Source organism: Agelaius phoeniceus, chromosome 6, assembly GCF_051311805.1.
Source record: "Agelaius phoeniceus isolate bAgePho1 chromosome 6, bAgePho1.hap1, whole genome shotgun sequence".
NCBI classification, from domain to species: Eukaryota; Metazoa; Chordata; class Aves; order Passeriformes; family Icteridae; genus Agelaius; species Agelaius phoeniceus.
Window position 1 is genome coordinate 55,658,243 of NC_135270.1, and position 21,803 is coordinate 55,680,045.

The 21,803-nt window shown below is 42.0% G+C and overlaps 1 protein-coding gene across 4 annotated transcripts in view; it reads right to left on the minus strand.

The window, feature by feature from the left end:
• The window catches only part of AKT1 (AKT serine/threonine kinase 1), a 79,325-nt gene that overhangs the window by 40,630 nt on the left and 16,892 nt on the right, over positions 1-21,803 (minus strand). The window lies entirely within an intron of this gene.

Sequence of the window (21,803 nt, forward strand, 5' to 3'; positions counted from 1 at the left end):
ACACTGGATGATGTATAGCCACCACAAAGTCGAAAACAAACATCTACTCTGAAAGATATGCCACCTTTCTTTGTCTGAGGAAACATCCATTGCTCACACCATGCTACTGCTCATCTGAGTAACCTGCACAGGTGACACTTGCGTGACTGCATTACAGACACACTCAAAATGTTCAGCAGCAGAATAAGAAGGAAGAGTTAATCAAAACCTCAGTTATTTACTGGATTTATTAAGGTCTTCAGGGAAGGAAGCAGAAATCCCATTGAAGGCTCTTCTGGATGACTGTCAGTATACCTGAGTTTTTTTGCTCATTTACCAGATCATTGTTTTATGAGGCAGTCTCTCAAGAATCTCAAATAGTTTTTCATGGTGTCAAGTTGCCCCTCTAGGTCCTAAAAGGTCCTGTTTCTACTCAACTGAGTCACAAAAATCTCATTCAAGGTGTTATTCTAAACACAGTACTGGCCACACTTTTCCAATTCTGCTCACCCCAAAAACTGATTAAAAATCTTTAAAAGCAAGTGGTCAACTACAAAGCACCCACAGCCACACATCAACCATGCCCTCCTCCCTTCTGTATGGTTTCTCACTGGTTTGTTTAACACTGGGGAGAAGATGAGAGAGCATACTCAGAGCTGAACTCCTTTCCAGCCTGCCACAGCAGGACCACGCCTGTGCATCCTGTAATGCTGCCCTGCAGTGGCTGGTGCCCAGTGCCCACAGGTTCACCTGCTGGCAAGCTCTTCAAACAACCAAAATAGATGAGAGGAGAAGGCTCACCAGATTTACTGGCTCTGGCAACCTTCTGCTGCTCTGCTGTTCTCCAAGGCTCCTCTCATACTTTCCCATTGCTCAGCTTTCCTCTGCTGGTGATTTCTCTCCCAGCAAAGTGCACCCTGCCCCAGGAACTCCCTTGCAGCTGCTTTGTCTCCTTCCTGTCCCCACAGACCTCCTCTCCGTCTGTGGTGCAGTTCCAACCTGCTTTGGGCAGCAGCTGTGTCACTTCTCCGTTCACACTCATCCTTCTCTCTCCTGCACACAGAAGCAGAAGCAACCCCGACGCCCACACAACACAGACAGGGGTGTGCACAGCCCCACCAGCTGCTTTCACCTCTTTAGTCCTCACTGGGATTTCAATTTCCTCATCTAAACCAAAAAACTAAGAGCTACTGAGCTGTTAGGGAGAGTCACACAGAGTCACCTTTGCAGTGGCCACGTCTGCAGAAAACATCCATGTGAACTAATGAAACAGGTATGGGGCAAGAAAGAGGAGAGGAAAAGGAGCACAAACCTTCTCATTGTTTCTTTTAGCAATGGCTCTTACTGCCCTAAGTGTTACACCAGCCTGTAAGGCGCTTACGAAAGTGTCATCATCGCTCCAGGAATTTCAGAACTCACCTGTCATGGTTTAACATTTATAGGCAAGGAGGTAAATGTAGAAGGTTTTGTTGTCATCATCTTTTTAATTCTGACCTTAATTAAATGCCAAAAACTTTCTGGGATCAGCAGGAGATTATGAAGCCTTTCACATTTAAATTATCAGTCCAACTCAGCCCAGATCAGTGAGATTACTCCAATCTCATTACTGTTACACCACAGATGTGACTACAGGGACAAGAAGACACTGGCATGCTCAGCCCAGCTCCTGACTAGAGGTTTGCCAGGTAAGCAGGTTGGGAAGGTGGCTGCCTAGACCATCAGGATTTTGGAACATGCTGTTACATACCAGACTCCTTGGCATTTCCTTCTCTTGCATAAAGCACACCCAGGAGACCTAATGACCACCACACACCCCTTATCATACCTGGACTTAGGACTAAACCCAGATGGGATGGGACAAATAATATCTGAACAGGGACAAGACTGAGAATTTCTACTTCCCTTACTCCCTAATTTATGCAACACATCCTCCCCACTGGCATTTACAGAGGGGACAATAATATTTTGCAGATTCTGAAATTATTATCTGGTTATTTGCAGCGAAGTACACATAATTTTAAACAGAATGACACTGTACTGTCACAGGAGACTTTCTCTAAGATTAGATGCTTATGTTTGGCTCTCATACTTTCTTACAGCTTTATCCCACCGATCTGCTTCTCTGTTAGAAACACATCCTCTAACAGGATTAATCACACAGTCTTTAAAATTGTGCATTCCATACATATATAGCATCCTCCTCCACACTCACTGCTTCTGTGTGAAAAATCAAGGATTTCATTACCACCAGCCTTTCTGCAGGGATCATTCTACTTGGATCTTCCTTTAAGCATTGCTTTAGCTGGTTATGGTTCCTGATCCACCTTTTTAATTTGCAAATAAGTAACATGATTTTATTTAAAATTTTTTCCACATGTCTGGAGCTTAATGAATACTGTAATATGGCAATCCAACATATTATTGATTATTGTTCTTGCCAAGGAGAGTATGAGGCACAGTGCAGCATCTGTGGTACAAGTTTTTATTATATAACACACTGAGGTTGTACTTCTGCATCCTGCAAAAAAGTGGCAAGACACTGCCTGGTGTGTGACTTCCCAAGGAAATGATCTCCAAGTATAATTTTACATTCAAGCCTGAGCAAGCTATCATTCCTCTGCAGAAGCTCGGAAACACAGACTCACCAACAGTCATCAAAAAGATGTACAAAGTGCATATTCTTAAGAAACAAGTTTATAGTTTTATGATTAGCTAAAAGGCTATAAATGGCCTACAGCCCACGAGGACCACATCAAAAGGTGACAGCAAATCTGAGTACTGGAGGCAGAAAAGGAGTTTGTCAATACAGACAAAAAAATAATTATGTGGAACTGCTGGGACAAAGCTGTCTGAAAAACATCAACACCTTTTCCTTCCTCCAATATACTCAGCAAGCTGTCATGCCTCAAGAGTGAACTGAGCTGTTTCAATTTTTGCCCTGTGTTCTTTGTTCCTTGTTGCGGTTTTGTTTTTAAGAATCACAAGAAGAAGTTACTTGAAGTCACTAATATTAGCAGTTATGTACTCACACTAGAAAGAATCATACCGAGTACAGTAAATGCAAGCATGTGTGGCAAATTCTATCAGACAACACTAAAAAAAAAAATAATGATCCACCATGGAAAAGTGAACAATTTACAAAGCAAAACATTTTTTCCTCTGTGATTCATTGCTTGTGTAATGCCCTGGCAGAGCCTTCTTTGTTTTCAGTAACAGAATGCTAACACTGCAGAGACAGGAAAGCAAAAGCATGGGTTATAAATCCTACATATAAAATCCTGGAACCAAACACACTCCTCTGTAGCTTGCTAGCTTTATTATTTAAAATCTTTATGTATCATTCTGTTTACTCCGAGCAATTTCCAAATTGCAAAGATTCCCAAACTGTATATATCTGGAAACATACACAAAGATTGTTATAGACTGATTTCCCTTTATTGCCTTGTGCCTGCCCCCACACACTGCACATTAAAATACTTAACACACACTCAGAATGTAAATCCATCTCATGCCAGAAAAGCTTTTTCGCTGTAACACATACTGCAAAGCACTCTTATGCCTGAATATTTCAGAAAAAGTTAAACACAAAACTCCTTTGGCTCATGAAAAGTTAATTCTACTGAGGATTTACAATAATGCAGGGTTAGATTATTTTCCTCTCCTCCCCACAACAGTATCTCACCGAATCTGGAGCTGTCTACCACTGATAGAGTGTCTAACATCAGAAACAGCTGCCACTCCCTGGGAAGCTCACGGGGTAAGTGGAGAATAATGAGCAGCAAGCACCAGCAGAACAAAAGAAAATCCATCTTTATTTACCAACTGCTGCATGCTTGTTGCTGCATCAAGCTCATTCAAAGCCAACACCACACCCTTTAATTCAGAACAGACTATATTTAAGAAGCCTCTGTTTTTGTTTTAATCAACTCATACATACCAATGGTTTGAAAAAAAAATAAATCCTTAGGTTAACCAAGTCAGCATCCAATGCTACCCTTGATATTTACAAAAGCACCCGACTGACTATTAACTTTCTTATGGCCCAAAGTAACCAAGTAACAAGCCCAGGAGCACTGACTGAAAACAAAGTCTCAGTTATATGAAATGCAGTCAGGTGGCTACCACAAATCTACCAATAAATAATGCATTAAACTTTCTGCTCTGAGCATCAGAAGTAGCACCTTTAATTGCATTTAAGCATAACACTCAAAAAATTAGAGCTTTTGAGTTATGCAAGCCTTCTCTACATTCCCACACGCTCTGATGATGTAGGGCACTCCCTGCTTGTACAGCTCCAGTTCCTGTCCGAGGGAACATGAAAGTTATGCCAATCGAAACGCTAATGTGCCACCCATCAAAGGCACAGTGACTCATTTCTGAGCCTCAATGGCCATGAGAAGTGGTCTGCATCCTGTCGGCCTAATAAGGGCTCGGAAAACAGACGCAAATTTCCTTAAAGATGTGAAGCTTTCAGGAGCTGCCATCTCGTTCGTGCTGAGGAGTGGGATGGGGATTTGCAGTTAGTTCTTACTGCTCGAGTAAACTGATTAAGTGTCCACTCGCTTCAAAACCAGCTGAAATCAAAACAGATTTGGAAAAAGAAAGCAGGGCTTGAAAACTTGCCTTTGCATTTCTAAAGCACTCGGAAGCAAGCCCTTTCCAAGTGCAGGGAGCTAATTCTGGATCTTAACGACCTGACACCAAACAATTAAGTCTAGGGTGACCTGAATGAAAACTCTCAGCTCAAGTATGTTTCGTTTTTTATAAAAATAGCTGCACAGACACCCACCAGGCTGGTACACCACTCTCGCTCCCCGATGCAAACTGTCAGAACAAGATATTTAAACACAGCAGATTTTCAGTAGCTTGGGGAAATTAAAAAGAAAGAAAAGAAAAAGAGGTTATGTTAATGTCTTTCCCAACACGCTGGCGGAGAGAGGAGGACCTCTGGTTTGTCTGCCTATTCAGAGGCGCAGCGAAGGGGCCGCTTCTTTGATGATTTTTTGGGGCCCCTCTCTGGATGCCTCCTCGGCCACCGCCTCCAGCGTACAGCTGCAGAGGCGCTCCCTGTGCCTGGAATCTCAATGAGGAGCCTGGGGCTGCCGGCGGGGCTGCTCCCCGGCGGGGAGGTCAGCGCAGCCCTCGGCCAGCGCTGTGGGAACAGCTCTGTGCATGGCCACCACCAACCAGGCCAGCCCCGCACAGCTCAGCTCCTCCGTGCCTGGCACGGCCCCGATGCGGGGTCCCACGGTCCCACTGGGCTGACTGGGGCACGATAAATCGGCTCCTCACTCTCTTCCCCCGCAGGCAGTGCGATGGCTCTGGGGTGCATGGCCGTGACTGACGTGACTGCCAACAGGTTCAGGAGAAGTGCTGCCTCCTCCTCCTTGGTTTCAGCTTTTCTAAACCTCCTGCTGCTTCTCAAGCTCAGGGAGAGTTGCAGTCCAGGGCACCTGCTTCATTATCATTTCTTGGGGGAATATGGGGAGGGGGGAGATGGGCACCGGAGGTAGGGCAGAGGGTGATGGATGAGCCGTCTGGTCTCTGAGCGACAAAGGGAGCTGTGGGAGGACAACTCCTGGTCACCTGGCACCCCACATCTGTAAATTAACTTCAGAAAGCAGCACATAGCCTTGGCTTCGGGCTTCCCACAAAGCTATGTAGAAAAGTAAATGTACTGGAAGCTGCCCCTGTCTGTAGTTACACAACAGCGCAGGTGGGAAACACCTAAGGAAGGCATCGGGTGCTCTGATTCACAAAGCTGGCCATGGGAGAGATGAGAAGCCAGATTACAGAGAAAGAAAAACAGATTCTCACCCAATACTTTCTCTGTGCAGGGGATGGACAACTACCACGTTCTCAGATTCTATCTCTCCCAAAGGGTTTGAGATCACCAGCCAACACCACCACTGCAGAAGATGACACCCCTGTATTTTTTTACCACTATACTTCAACTGTATAGTTATGTAAAACTGAAACATGGAGGTTTATATTTTTCTTTTTCTTTTTTTTTTGCTGAATTTCAGTTTAGAAGGTCAAAAATGTTGCCATATTGCTTACAGCAATCAATTTAAGCAATACCAGATATTCCCAAAGGAGCAAAAGAGAATTAATCAGCATGTAAAAAACTCCTTACTCCTACCTTTGGCACAGCTTAGTCAGGCTAGTCCTAACCTACAGCTGTCTCCAGTGGGAGAAGATGTAAATGAAATTTCATTAAAAACAGCAGTTTTAAGGATAGCTACATAAATTACAGGAAAATATAAAGTGATTTCTTAAGCTATACTGAAAACAATCTCAGAGTGAATTGCATCTTCACTACCTCATGGTGCAAACAACAGGACTTAAAACTACCATGAGGTGTCCAACACGATTAGAGAAATCTTTAGAAATAAACTTGCAAGCAGCTACAGGATTTTAACAAAATAAAACATTCCTGTAACAGAAAGTGCCATCATGTGTTTCTCTGCTTTTGACAGGTGCCCAACTCTCTCCCATTTTTATAAATAAATAAAAATGACAGAGGAGGTGTCAGATTCACTGAACTGAATTAAGCATACTTAGAACAATTATTTCTCCCCAAGTAATTTCTACCTTGACACTATGATGGAAAATAGCACAAGCAGCTAACAAGGCACTTAAGCTAATGAGCCTCTGCAAGTTTTTAAATATCTTCCCTTAGAGGAAGGAGGCAGCTACAACCATTCCTCAAGCTCAGTCAGTATTTCTGCAAATCAGGCTCTTAAATACACCCCATGCACTTACACAAACAATATGACTTGGTGCTCCAAAGATTTTATGTCTACTACAAATACAAAGAAAAATAAAAACTAAAGCAGAAACACCAAACACACCACACCCTGGTGTATTTGAACAAGGATGGGCTTTTCTAGACAGCCTCTGAAAGTTGATTCAATGATTTTACCTTTTTGCCTAAGAATCTTTAGGCATGACACTTGTGCTTATCTGAAGACATGCCTGATTAGAATACCACATACCCAGTTTTGCTCTTCAGTAAATCCCATCTAGAGACTGGCAGAGCATCTGAGAGGACAAAGCAAAAAAACATACACAAACCAAAGCTCTTCCTGAACAAATTAAGGTGAAATCACAGGTTTTAAACTTTTATTCCTCAAGTGACCTAAACATAGAGGATGTTCAGGAAAAGCATCATGAATTGATTAAAAATTATTTTAGTCCCTTCTCTCACTCTGCCCCAAAAAAAGATTCGGTGAGTCAAAGACTCAGGCAAGAGTGATTTTTACGATGCATTTATTTGTTTTATGAACATTAAACCTGGAAAGTACTCAGCAGAGGTTCCTCATTAAAATCTGAAAGTTGGTGAGGCTGAGAGATGACCTGGTAGCCTGGGGGGTGGGACCCCATGGGAAAGCAAGAGCAGGGGAGGGAAAAAGCAGGACACGGCCTCGAAGAAAACAGAAAACATCCACATTGAGGATGTTTTCATCCACCACTCCTTGAGTCCCTGGCTTGCTCTTCTAGGCTCCCATTACCACATCATTGTGTCATTCACAAAGTTAATCAAAACCTCAGGGAATTGTAAAGAAATGGAGAAAAAAAAAGGTTAAAGGACATTAGGGGAGATTTATGGAAACAGCAGCATTTCTAAAATAGATATGAACCAACTACAGAGGCAGTTTGAAGAGGGGGATAAAAGCTCTCTTAGTAAAAATGAAGCTGCAGAACACAGATTTTAATAAATAAGCAATTTATGGAGAGTAAGAAATTAACACATTGTATTGTCACCCTTTAGCTTCTGGGTTTGAGTCCTAATTTTCAACATAAATGCAAGGAGTTGTTTTCGGTCACTTACAATAAAAGCTCTACCAGTAATTGTGTGATCATGCTGTGCATCAGGAAATTTCTTAAAAGTGCCAAGAAAATAAAATCAATGTAGAATTTTAAAATGTTTATACAAACTGATAAATATTTCGTAGAAAGATGAATGAAAGCTAAGTTAAACAAACATTTCAATGGAAAAAATAAGAAACGACATTAAAAAAGAGGTGGTGTCTTTATAGGGCTGGGGCTAATTTGGATTTCCCTTCTTCATTTAGTCACTAGCAAGTCTACAAAATCCTGGAGGAGGACAAGAAGACCATGTTAGTTCTAATAAAAAGTTTCATTTATCTTGAGGCATTTAATGGCCATCAATGGAAAAATTAGGAGCACTTCCCAGAAAGCAAGTCCTAATATTTGTTATCATGGCAACCTCCTGGTTACGCCTCCAAATTTAGTATTCCACAGATAAGTTTTACTGAGTCACTACTCCAAACTCAGCAATGAAAATCTCCTCCAGATAACAGGAGTGCTGCCTCACTTCAGAAGAATTTTGCAAAGTAACTTAATTGCATGCTGAGAATTTAAGCAACTTCACCACTGAGTAGTTTAAGAGCAGAACAGCCACGGCAGCTCTGGTGCTAAGCTTAGCTGAGTAACCCAGACATAAGAAACTCTGCCAAGGATTTCTGTGCCTTGAACTAAGGTGTGTTGTCACTGTAAAGCAGAGCACAATCCACACTGCTGCCTCAACAGGGTCAGTCAGACTCACTATTACATCTCATTTATTTTTATAATAGACAGTAGAAATGTTGAGTCTTAAAATAATCAAACAGCAAAATTCATGCTGGATTTCAGTGGTACCAAAATTTAGCCCCGTGACACTGAAACATGTCTAAAATACAACTAATAACACATACATATGATCATAACTATTTTTTATCCTTAAAGTTATCTATTATATTAAGCTGATTATACTTCTCTGTAACAGCTCCAAGCTCTAGGAGAGAATGCATTTCAGTCACACAAAGATCTGTTTCTTACACAAGGATGAATGAAATAAAGACCAACCTGAAAAAAGACACAATAAAGACCTACCTACCTTGACACTGCTACCAAAAATTAATTTCCTTGTAGCCAACAGCATCTTGCTACACTAAAGTCACTTTTCATTTTAAAAATAGGACAAAAAATGAACAGTATATCCCTCACAGAAGTGGGAAGCAGATGGACACAGAAGCTGGGAGCCTAGATTACAGTTTCCAGTCTGCAGTGCCTCTTACTTTTGTTTTGGGAGGACATGGAAAAAATTCCATTTTCTATTCCAACTGCTCCTATAAGCAGTGTTAAAATAAACATCACCCCCAGCCTGCCCTAAACTCACACCAGTTTCTGTGGGCATCAAATCTGGTACTCGCCTCACTGGATCTTCTGAGGTCAGGGACTGCCAGATTAGCCCCACCTTTCCTCCACACCTGGTTTTCCATGCACAGCTCACCACACAGCTGCTCCTCACCACACACATTCCTTCATCCACCCAAATCCTGAAAGCCCCATCCCAATAACTGAACACAGTCCACTCTCTGTAGTTCCATCTTCCCACTCTCACTAGGATGTCCCCAAAGAACAGAAGCCAAACAAACTCCAAAACACAAACCTCACCTAACCACATTACAGCTACCCATCAGGTGTAGTACTTGCAACAACTAGAGCAGCTCTCCAGGAAAGTCAGATTGCCACATTCTGGGAACACCAGAAAACCATAAATAAAACTTTAAACTTTTAAATGACACCTTTTTGCTTGTTCTTGTTTGTTTTGCATTTTCTTGTTTATTAATTCCATTTTTTTAAAAAGGAGAGACAAAGAGCCCTACAGGTCACCTGAGGTAACATTCCTGAAAGCCAGGTGCCTCAGGGACTTCTGGCAAGGAAGGTACAGACACATGTACAGAAAAGCCTGCATGCAAGCACTGTTTGATGCTTAGCACACTCTGTTTTACAGCATGGCCTGCCACTGATGCTTCCAGCTCAGGTGGCAGCTGCTGGGGGCTCCTCTGCCACTTCAGCCAAGCCAAGCAAGGTCAAGCCAAGCAAGGCCACCCTGCAAACCCTGCAGCTGCCAGTAAGGTGGGAGGGGAGCTGGAGGAGAAAGGAGGGGGGAGATAGAGGCACCTTTTGGAGGCAGAGAACTGTGTTAGACATGAGTTAAGACATGGTTACAATTCTGGCTGAAATAGCTGCATGGGAGCAGTGCTGACAAAGGGACAAGCTGGGTCTCTGGTGAGCAGAAGGGACGGCACTGACTGGGCTGAGAGCACAGGCAGGGCAGGGAGAGGCTGCAGCCTGACCCCCTCCCCAGGCCATGCCAGTTGTGCTTGTGGCAATCACCAGTCCTCTCCTGCTCCTGTCCCAGCACCAACACAGGCAGCTGGAAGCACAGGCTGTGCCCAGCCTGCAGGGAGAGTATGCTCCCCACTCAGCACCTCCTTGCTGACATGCAGCCAAATCCAGCAAGCTGGAATCTCAAAGCTGAATCCTTCAGATACACACAGACACGCAGGGATGTTCCACAGAGCTAACATGGAGCCTGGCTGGGAGCACAGGGTCCCTGCACTGACCCTGCTCCTTCACAGGCACAGCCAACACTCTCAGGAAAATCTTCCTGTGTCACACTGGCCACAAAGACTGAACCACTCTCTGGTCTGGGGAAGCTGTAAGGGTTAGATTATTCTCCTGTTTACTGCTTTTGCACATTAATTTCCCCATCCCCTGTGAGAAAACCTTTTTAACTTCAGGATTACAGCCTGAGTATCAAACTAAGAGACAAAAATGTTTCCAAAAAGCTGTCACTGAACACTTAAAATTTTCATTTATCCACAGCATACTAAACGAACCTTGGCTGTGGGCAGACTTATTGCAAATTACAGTTTTCTAAATGAAGACACATTTGGCTATAGAAATTGGACAATACAGGTAACACCTTCTTCTTTAAAAAAGAGAAAAAAAGAAAAAAAGAGAGAGAACAAAGGACCCAAATGAAAATTACTGTACGGGTATTTTATTTGGTGGCAAAATTGCAGCTCAACTACAAGATTAACTAAGCACAAGTCCACTACTGGGTCACTATCACTGGTTTGAGAAGATGTTTTTCTATACACTTTTCTTCCCCCCTCATCAGAGAATCCAAATTTCCTAGTGTAATCATTTTCCCAATTTTAAAAGAAATGGAAGCCTTTCCAAGCAATGAAGACATCTAGTTATTTAATCACAGATGCAATACAGGATTAAAATGGCTTTGAAAAGGTAATCCTTTATGATAAAGTTTCCCAATGAGCATTAAATCAACAGGTTCCAAATTTCAGCTATAAAATCTGATTGAAATTGCTGCTCTGCAAAACTACCACCTACATGCTCCTGCCTGTCCTTACTGAAAATGCAGTCTAAATTGCTACTTCAATAAAGAAATATACCCAATACTAACAGGAGTTCTACGAAAATTTCTTGATGGCCTGCAAGGATTGTTGTACTTAACCCAAAGGTAAAATTTACATTATAGAAATCAACTGCTCTGCAGATATGCATACAAGCAGGTTCTCGTTTCATGCTGCAATTGGAACTTCTACCAAATTTTGGATGGTGGCAATTAAATAGCTTCATTTGCAGTCCTCTATTCTTTGCACCTAATTCATGACAGCACACAGGACGGAGAAAAAGGTGGTTATGGCATTTCATTAGGTATATTTCCATGTCTTAATCCTTAAAAAGGAAACTGTAAATGGCAAGCTGGAAAAAGGATGATGATGAAAAAGCAAAGAAGACAGGGATGAGGGAAATAAAAGGATTTTTTTTTAATGGAATTTAGGATTATAAACATCAATGCCTTTTTTAGAAAGAGATCCATCCATATTCCCCCTTTCTTTGTACTGAAGTTTAATAACATTCTCTCCAAGTTACCAATTTTGAGAAAATCACTGGATAAACACTTGTGTTAACCCAGCTACATGGCTCAGTGCCAAATGTAATGCCAAACTTCCCAGTTGCAAAACGAGCTGTTTTTACACACCAAAGTAACCACGCAGCAGGCCTGCCGAGCCTGAAGACAGCTGACAGAGATGACTGTTGCTGTCCCCCCATTGCACCGACATCCATCCAAATACCAACATCTGCTGTGCTACAATTTACTTTTTACACAACATTTAGCAAAACAGTGCCTCTGACTGCAACATCATTAAGGAAGTAACAACAAATAAATCGCAAAGTCCCATCAGACAGTTGTAAAATTAAAGCATAGTTTGCCTTGCATACACTGAGCCTTAGTCCAGACGTGTTGGACTTCAGAAATAATAAGCATTAGAAGGCGTTTTCTTTTATTAAACGCACAACACAAAATTCTGTAAACCATGGCAAGTGTAATCCATCATTACAGTGTAAATTACAGTTTTGAGGATATTGACTTGACTCAATCAGGAGAGAAGCAGATGCCTGCGAGGCAGCACAGCCTGCCCAGGACCACTGCAGCAGCCCAGACTCCTAACAGGATTACCCCGTGCCTGGGAGTGTAAGCTCTAAATTCAGGGCCTGCTCCCTTCCAAACACTCTGAGCACGTATTTGTGCTTGCAAAGTAAGGAATTAACATTCCTAGAAACTCAAGTGCCCTTTGCTTTAAAAGCAGGGCTGAGCAAGGAGGCCAAGGCAATCGGACACCACGGCACAGAGGCAAGGTGGGCGCTGGTAGCGAGCCCTGTTACAAATTCACAGCGTGGAGGTTCAAACCAGGATTCTGGCTCCTGAGTGCAAGCCAGCTCTGGTGAGCAGTTCCACTGCACTGCCCAACACAGCTCACACCACAGAAGACCCTACATGATCAGTGTCCTCCAATCAGTCGTCCTGCACACCGGCATCACTCAGGGTGCAACTCAAAATGGGGATGCACAGCCACTCTGACACTGCCACATGGCTCAGGCTTTTATTGGCACACAGGCAAAAGAGGAGGAAGAGCAAAGAATTTTAATCTCTAAATTTGTGACCAATTTTCAAAACCAACTCTTTCTTCCTTCTGTCCTGCAGCAATTCTATGAATGCAAAAAATAAGAAAAAAAAAAAATTTCTCACTTTTGAAAAGCAGACACTGAAATGAAAAATTTACTGAAAAACAACTTGAATTTTATTAGGCATCAATTAAAGGGTTTTCCCTCTATCTTTCTGCTCCACATCACCCTCTTTAATACCTTTAATAAAAAAATGCTTGAGTTACAAAAAGCAACATTTTTTGTTGGAACAATCAGTCTCCCTACATCTCCAGACAACGTGTCTGTCTGGAACAACAACATACCCAACACTCAGCTCGAGATACAACTACTTGGCAGGCTGTATTTCAAAGCAGTTTCACCAAAACAATACCCTTTCCCTTAAATCCCTATCAGCTTAACAGTGGAAGACCATAATATTTCAGATAACATAGACAGCAAGCATTTTGGTAAATTCAGTGGACATTCTTTATCCAATCCAAAAATAGCCAATGTTCACAGCCAGATAAACAAAAATGCTACTTCACCTTAATTCATGCTAAAGGCAAGGGGTTAAACCTTAAATACTTCTGGGGGTTTGGCCAGTGTTGATCTGTGTTAGGCTATGTATATATGCACACACACACACACACACACACATATATATATATATATGGCCATTGCAGGACACAGGAGAAGCCATGCAAAGCACAGCCTCTGCCCAGATCCTCTCCCAGGCAGGGTTTCAGAGGACAGACTCCTCTGTGCTAGCTACTATGTGTTTGCACAACACAAGTCAAGGTCCAATTGGAAACTTATCTGAAGAGTTGCTCCTGTGCAAACTTTAAGTTCTGAACCTCTGAGTTCAGAACTGAAACACTATTTGTTTGTCCATTTATCCCCTGGCACGGTTGGCTTTTTGTCAGACAGATGTATGCCACATGCAAGTCATTTCCCAACCTCTCTGCTCCACCTCCCTCCACACACTCTGCACACACTCTGACCCCTCAGCAAATGTTGTAAGAGAGGAGGAAGTGTTTCTGACAGTTTGCATACTCTTCACAACAACTTTATGCCAGAGTATAAATGTTTTCTCCTGCCCTCCAACCCTACTTGTAAGGAAACAAAGTAAAACAAACACCACTTCCCAAACAACTGAATGCCCTAAACCTAGCAGCAGGAAAGGGGAGGGAAGGGGTGGAGAGGAAAGGAAAGGATGGATTACACTGAAGTTATTTTTGTCCTGTTCAAGTGGATGGGCAGAGATGACTAAATATAGAATTTATCAAGGCAGGTGAAGAAGAAAGATGACATGAGCCCCATGTTCTTAGGAGTAAGCAATAAATGAAATATACTTCTACTTCATGGCCCAAAAAGCTTCCAAAACAAAACTTATTTGCATGAACAAGATTCAATTGAACAAATACTCAACTCACTGCCTCCTTCCCTTCAGACATGTCACAACGTACATATTAAGCAGATAGGTTTCCTGTCTCTTACCTGGTTGTACTATATATAAACAAGACTAAAAGTCCACACTAAAATGGAAAGAGCTTCACTCTGTGGTGACTCTGGACAGAAATTCTTTAGAAGAAAGTATGCTTGCATGTACAGCTGGGTAATAAGCTTTGCTTGAAATCAAACATTAAGGAATGTTATGTTGTCAGTGGCAACACAAAGGATGTGGTTTCTATGAAATTTAACCAGTTGTGTCAGGGACAATTGCTTTCTTCTGGTCACACTGCAGTCCAGGGCTTGCTCAGAGTAACTGCTGCAGTAGTCTGGATTTTGTAAGTGAAAATCCATTCATGCATATCTTTAACTCCTTCCAGGGTGTGAGTTAGTCTGTGAAATGCCCTGGGTGGCTGGTGCCAGAAGCACACACTCCATTCAGTAACTGTGAACAGGCCAGGCTGGAAAACACAGAGCAAGAGTCCCCCAGACTCTGGGGCTCACAGAGCCTGCAGCCAAGGACCCAAACAATCACCTCCAAGAGGATATCAAGGGCTTTCCCTGTTGGCACACAGAAGGAAGGAAACCTTTGAAGGGAAGACATGGCACCAGTCAAGCCATGACTTCAGTGGAAGCCACACTCACATCAGTGCGATGACAATCTACCACTGGGCTCAAAGAACAGAAAGCTTTTATGTGGAACATTTCCTTTCTTCCATCTGTGCTCCCAGTTACCACAGTATCCAAAAGCCCCACAGCTTGAGCTGCATTTGTCCTCACAACATCCCCATGAAGCAAGGAAGTGCTGTTATCACCACTTTACAGATAGGGAACTGGGGCACACAGAGAGAAAAATAACCCTGTCCGAAGTGATTGTATAAGGAGGAAGTTTGTGGCAGAGCAGGGGAAGACTGGGTTCAATTCTCAGTTCCATGATGGTACCCTCCTGCTCCAGACACCTCTTCAGCTCCTGGATGCTCTGCCTTCAATTTGAGTGACCCACCAAGCTCCTCTGGGCCACAAGAAATGGGCAATGGATATGCCTTTTAGCAACAGCATTTCCAGCCCAAGAAAAATGGAAGAGGGTATGAGACATAAGGGCTGTTTGCATGCAAAAATCCAAACCTGAACAAGGAAAACAATTTCCAAAATAACCACCACTATCCTGGTATTGTGGGAAAAGGAAGGAAGACGTATCAAGTTTTCAAAGCAGAAAATTAAAAACATCCACCGCAGATTCTAAGTATAATTTTAAAATAATTAGTGAAAGTTTAACAGGAAGCTGGTATTAGACATGCATCCTTCAAGAATCTCCCTGCTCTAGATAGTTTAGGTTATACAACAATAAGAAATAAAAAAAAGCCCCTTTGGTACTACAGCTATCTCATTTCATACACAGATCCAAACACAGGCCTAATGTAGTTTCATATGGAGACCTTGGCTCCAGACTTCACACAATACTGTCTCAGATAAAACAAATTCCAGAAGCTGCATACTACTCAAGGTTTCCCATTCCTGGCTGAGCCAGGCTTCAACCCTGCCCTCAAAGGTTCTCTTTTCTAAGTGAAACAGCACATCAGGTCCAAAATTTACTCTGTCCTCTGGGACTCTAGTTGCAGCCATCCAGAGAACCTGTTATGAAATAATCTACAACTTAAGGGCATTCATAAAGCAGCATTTAATGTCAACTGTTTGAGGTGACTATTACCCTGGAACAAACAGCAGAGATCCATCACACTATGGATCACCGGCTTTATCGAATCTGACTCCAAAAGGTGACTGCTCAGCTCAGTGGCCAAAAAATGACAAGACTGCTACTAAACCATCAGGAACAGGCCTTGATGAATGACACAGTCACTACACTGATTTGGTCAAAGGAAGAAATTTCTGAGTCGGTGGTAGCCGAGGACACCAGATCAGCCATGATGAGCTTCCAGGTCACCTCTGCTATCCATGGACTGTTCTATCAATTGATGCTGATAGGCTGGACCTCATGGCCCAGGTCTCAACTTTCACAACAGGCTGCTGCTGCAAACTCCAGCCACCAGCAACACAACATGCACCTAAAGCACACCTCCTCTGCCACAGAGTCTGAAGGAGCTGAAGCCAACCAGCTTCTTCTGAAGGCGGCACCATCAGGCACCTAATTTAACTCCTGTCAGTGACAAAATAGAAGCCCTGCTTGAAGGTGCCCAGAAAGAACAGAGCTAGTTCTACCACACATCCTGCTACACCCGAATTTCTCCCCTTTCTTTTATACCAGGACTATAAAAAAGTGAAGGAGAAAGGCTGGGATGAGGGTAGAAATATTTCTACTTTCTGACAGCAAGCCTCACAGCAACAAGAGCCAAATAAACAAATGAAAGCAAAACTTCCAGCAGCTTCACAGCTACATAGCAATCTTAGTAAACTAGACATTCTAGCAACTAAAGCAAAAAGTAACTTTTGGGTTCAGACCCAGCACTTACAAAAAGTAGTAAATAAGCACAGTTTGTTTATTATTCCAAGTTTGGAACCTTTCCCTTGAAAAATCCCAACTTCTGTATATGAACAGACCAGCCAACACTGAAAAAATAAAAGGCCTGTTGACAACTGAGGAACTGCTATTTATTTTCTCCTTAATAGCCATCACAAGGAATATGAAAAACAAAGCCAAACACCTCTATATATGAGGTTGTTATTCTCTTTCAAAATCCAGGTGGGCTTTGCATGAGATCCCCAATATCCCAGTATTAAACTGGTCAAGAACCACAGAGTACTTTATGTTAAAAAGAGCCATTTGAGGTGATCTGGTCTGATCACCCTTCCCTAAGTGGAGCCACTCAGAATGCTGCAATGAATTCCTAACACTAATACTGCATGTAGGTAATTCAGAATTAAAAACCATAAAAACACAAGAAATAGAACAGATGCAATTTTGGCAAACTGCAATTTTCAAATCAAAGTTGAGGAATAAAATCTCAAGCCTGCATGGGCATGTGCCTTCATTTTTATCTCCTTACCTCCAATAACTGGTCTGAGTATTTTAAGAGTCAACAGAAAGACAAGTATCAATACATTCTCTGTGTGTTCTGGGCATAAAAAGGAGAAATGAATCCACTGTTCCTCCATGGTATATTTCACCACATGAATGATGAGAGAAAAAGCACAGGATTGTACATGGTCACAAAGGTATGCATGGGCCCTGAAGCGTGAACATGTATCTACAACCACACATCCTGTTGTGTGTCATTCCATTTCTAAAATAATGCCTGAAAAGAGAAAAGTCTCCAGAAACATGAGGTTTTGCCATAAGCACACCCACTCTAGTCACAGGAATAAACAAACCTCTCCAAGAAACCAACAAGAGCTGTTATGAAGTAGCCCATTCCTAGTAGCCTGGAGCAGCTCCAAGAAGAAAGCTTTCCTCTGGCCATAGGAAAGGTTTCTTAAAATGTGAAGAGAACTTCATATATACCCATTTTTTGCATAATCCTACCAGTAACATGTCAGAGGATTAATAAAAAAAAACAAACCCAAACCCCAACACTTAAAAGTACACAAAACTTATCACAGTGTATCTGAATTTTTCCCCCTATTTTAGATGCAGCTTTTCTGTAACATAATGATTTGTGTTACTGTAGTACACAGCAACTTCAGATACACATCTGGATCTGAGCCACCTGCTGTACACATGGAACAAGGAGACAGTCCCTGTTCTGGGAGCTGACTGTCACAGGACAGGGACAATGGAAAGCCAGACACAGACACACACAAAAAGGGGTACCGATACTGGGCATTGCTGGGAACAGCAGCCTCAGTACACACACATTACAAGTTCATTGGGGCCTTTTATAAGCAACACAAGGAGCCAGAGCTTTTGAAGAGGATAATAAAGCAGCACTGCAGCTGTTTACAGGGACCATTTCCCAAGTGTGAAAGGCTAGCACAAGAGAAAGCACGAAAAACTGCTTGCTTGCCTCTACGTTGTAGTCACAGTATAGACACATGCTAGGCTAAGGGGAGGCAGAAGTTAACATCTTAATAGCAAATTAGAGATGGTACAAATAGGTATGAAAAGCAAAAGCAGCTGGTTTTGTAGCTCAATGCAACAGAGGAACTAGTGGTAGGGACAAAGCAGCAGGCTAAAGAACGAGCTCTGCTCTGTTCAGAGCAGCACTCTGAATGGGACACAGTTACATGCCAAGCATACAAAGATGCAAGATGATGCAAACCTTAGAAGAGTATATTCCCCCCCCTCCATGTTTTGCTTCTGTTTTCCATTTTCAAGAATAACAGTACAGTCCAACAACTACAGGAACTTAGAAGATTAAAAAAGTCTCTGCAGCTGATCTGCTTAGAGCTGAGACAAGTCACTATTTTTCAGAAAGAAATCTGGCCACCTGCTGCTCTAGGCAGAGAAGGCAGGATACATGTAAAATCATGCTCTCTCTGAAATTACAACTGATATTACCCAGGAAACACAGACTAGACTGGGAAAAATATGCATTAATGCCAAATGGTGCAGTGTGCTGAACTGAACTGTACATGGCTGGCCAGCAGTTTTCATTCTGTTCACATAGGTTTGCTCATCTTACAATCATTTTATATTATTCCCAATGAACAATCTTCTACAGACACTTTAGACCTGTGCCTTCTGTTGTCAGAGTAAAGTCAGAGTGTAGATATTGGTAAGGCTGGGGCATCACAAAACCTCAGGCATTACAAAAAGAAAGTTACATGAGTTATTACGGAAGGATGAAACACCTACAGAACAAAAAGTTCCTACTGCAGCAAGAACAGCACATTCTAACCCAATAAAAGCAATCACCAAGTCTAGTCACAGAGCACACAAGAAATCAGATCAGTCTAGGCCAATTACAAGGTGTAAGTTTTAAGCAACTGATCTTAATGCAGCTGTGCCACTATGGCTGAAGAGAAGACACTGCTCCACTGCATCTCTCTCTTTAACAGGGATGTCCCACTGTGTTCAAAATGTGAGGTCACATTTGGCTGCCACATCTTTGCAACCCCACTGAATAAAGGGTGACAATTAACCCAGCTTGTAAAAGCAACAGTCTGGAGAAAAAATGCCTCATTTTACCTGAACATGCTGAATCTGGCAAGAGCTGACAGTCAGGGAACACACAGAACCCTTGAAAAATACACAGCATCGTTTATTACACTGGGACAGTACTTTGTGTTGCACAATCCAAGCTTTTGTTTCAAGCAAGAAAATGTTTTCTAAATATTTTGTCACCATGACAGTCTAGCCCTGGACTCTAATTCTGCCCTTGGTTGCTCCAGAGAACCCCTGTGAAGTCAACTGTGTTGCACACTGGATGCCAGGCTGCCAGGAAGGCTCACCTGGCAGTGCAGCCAGCAGCATCCTCTTGGGCCTGTGTGCTCTGCACAGCTCTTTCAGCCTGAGTTATTGCCTGCCACAAACTAAGATCTGTGTGAAGAAACAATATCACATATAAGAGGAAAAGAGGTTTGCAACTATGAAGCACCAAACATCTTCTCAATAGGTTCAACTTTAAGACAAAAGCTGTTCCTGAGATAGCAGAATGAAAAATGTTAAAGACAGAGAGAAAATGAGGCACAGGAAAACATCCCAACTTTGAAGGCCCTGTTCCAAGAAAAAAACATGTCTTTCAGGGACATTAATTTGGAAACTAAATCTGAGCAGACACAGCCCAAGTGCACAGCACAACACCAAGAGGAGCAGTGGAGCATTTCCGTATGACTCAGGAAGCCCAACAAACACTTCTGCAGAACAAGATCAACAGGGTGTTTATATACAGCAGCAGTGTCATGTGAACAGGCGGTTTAGTTTGTGAAATGAATGTTTGCATTGTCATTAAAAAAAAAAAACTAACCCAAACCAAAAAACACCCTCTATTCCACACTTACGAGTTTCCAACATAAAAACATAGCAGGGGAAGGAAGTACTTCAGCAGCCAAAATTTACAAATTCTTACCATAACTTTGGCACAGTAAACTTCTCCAGTGTCACAAAGGCCTATTCTTCAGGGGGCTTGGTTGCCTTTTTTTTCAGAAGGACTAATCCACATGTGAAGGCTATTAAAGAACACACAAAATGCCAACAGAAGCATAAAACACATTTTGTGTGTCTGTTTTCCAAGTTATATCTGTTTTTCCTTACAGAGATACCTAAGAACAGCCCGGAGGCAGGTATTCCTGCTTTCTTGCTTTTTTTGATGAAGCTGGGTAAGCTTTTTCCTTTCCCAAAATGACAATGCTGCTTTTATTTTAATTCATTCAAATCAGTGAGAGAGATTCACCCTCTTGAGCTGCACTCAAGCGGTCAGGCTTCAGGAATTTAACAAAGAATGAAGATTTTAATACAGAGGGGTTTTGCTTGTTAGTTTGACTACAAAAGAAATTCCTCACAGTAACCTTTTAATTGTTTGAGAGGCACCTTACTAGAATCTCAAAGAAAATGCTTAATACTCTAAGTTACACTTGGCATTTCTGCACAGCAAAACAAATTCAAGCTCTGAAAGTCAGCATTTTTCCCCTCTTATTATCTGAAGCTACATAAAAGCTCTAGCATAGATTTGAAAGAAATATAACAGAAAATTCTGCCTGATCGAAGTACATAGAGCTAAATTTATCCTTCAGATTCCAAAACACCACTTGGAGATTGGGCATTTAGAGTTCTATTCACTGGCTAGAAAAGCCAAATGGTACATTTTAAAAAAGTGACTTTGAAATATTGTTATGAGAACAGGGACAAGCTATGTAAACCCTAAAATTCTGTGGGTCTTTGTATTCACAATTATTGTCACAAACTAAAAGGCTCATATTCCCCACTAAGCAAACATTTACAATTAAATCCATTCTGCACAAAGCATTTGCATTTTGAGATAGAACAGTCAGTTGTTCAGCTGCTGTGATTTAGATGGATTGGTTCATTATTGCTGCAGTTCGTTTTCAGCTACACTGTATAACAAAGGGGTGCCAATGTAGTCGTGAATGGCTTTAAAGCTAAGTATGCTGCTATTCTTCCATGATGATGTAATTTAACCATCTTCCCATCTCTCAGATCAAGATATCTTGACTTTACAGGCTAAACTTCAGCAGAAACAACAGAAACAAGCTGTCACAAGTGTTCAATAGGCAATATAGAGATACTGCAAGTCAGCTGGAGGTTGTTGCCAGCAAGTTTGCACTGGTTTTCCACAAATGAAAATGGAATTTTCGCCTAATTCTTATTTAGAATAAATGCTTTTCTTATCATGCAAGTAATAAGGCAACTTTGACTTCCACATCAGGAGATACATCAGTTATATACCTTTCAAATGTTCCTGCTAGAGTAAAAATATACCTACATCAGAAAAGAAGACCAGATTTACAGCTATCCCTGATGCAAAGAAAACTTCAAATTGAAAAGGTCAAATGGTATACTACTCTTTCACTGTCTGAAAAATAAAACCAAAGACAGTATTTAAGTCACCAATTTCATTCTTTAAGAGAGATTAAAGAGAGAGTGACTTCTTACACAGGCAGACAATGACAGGACAACAGAGAATGGTTTCAAAATAAGAGAAAATATTTAG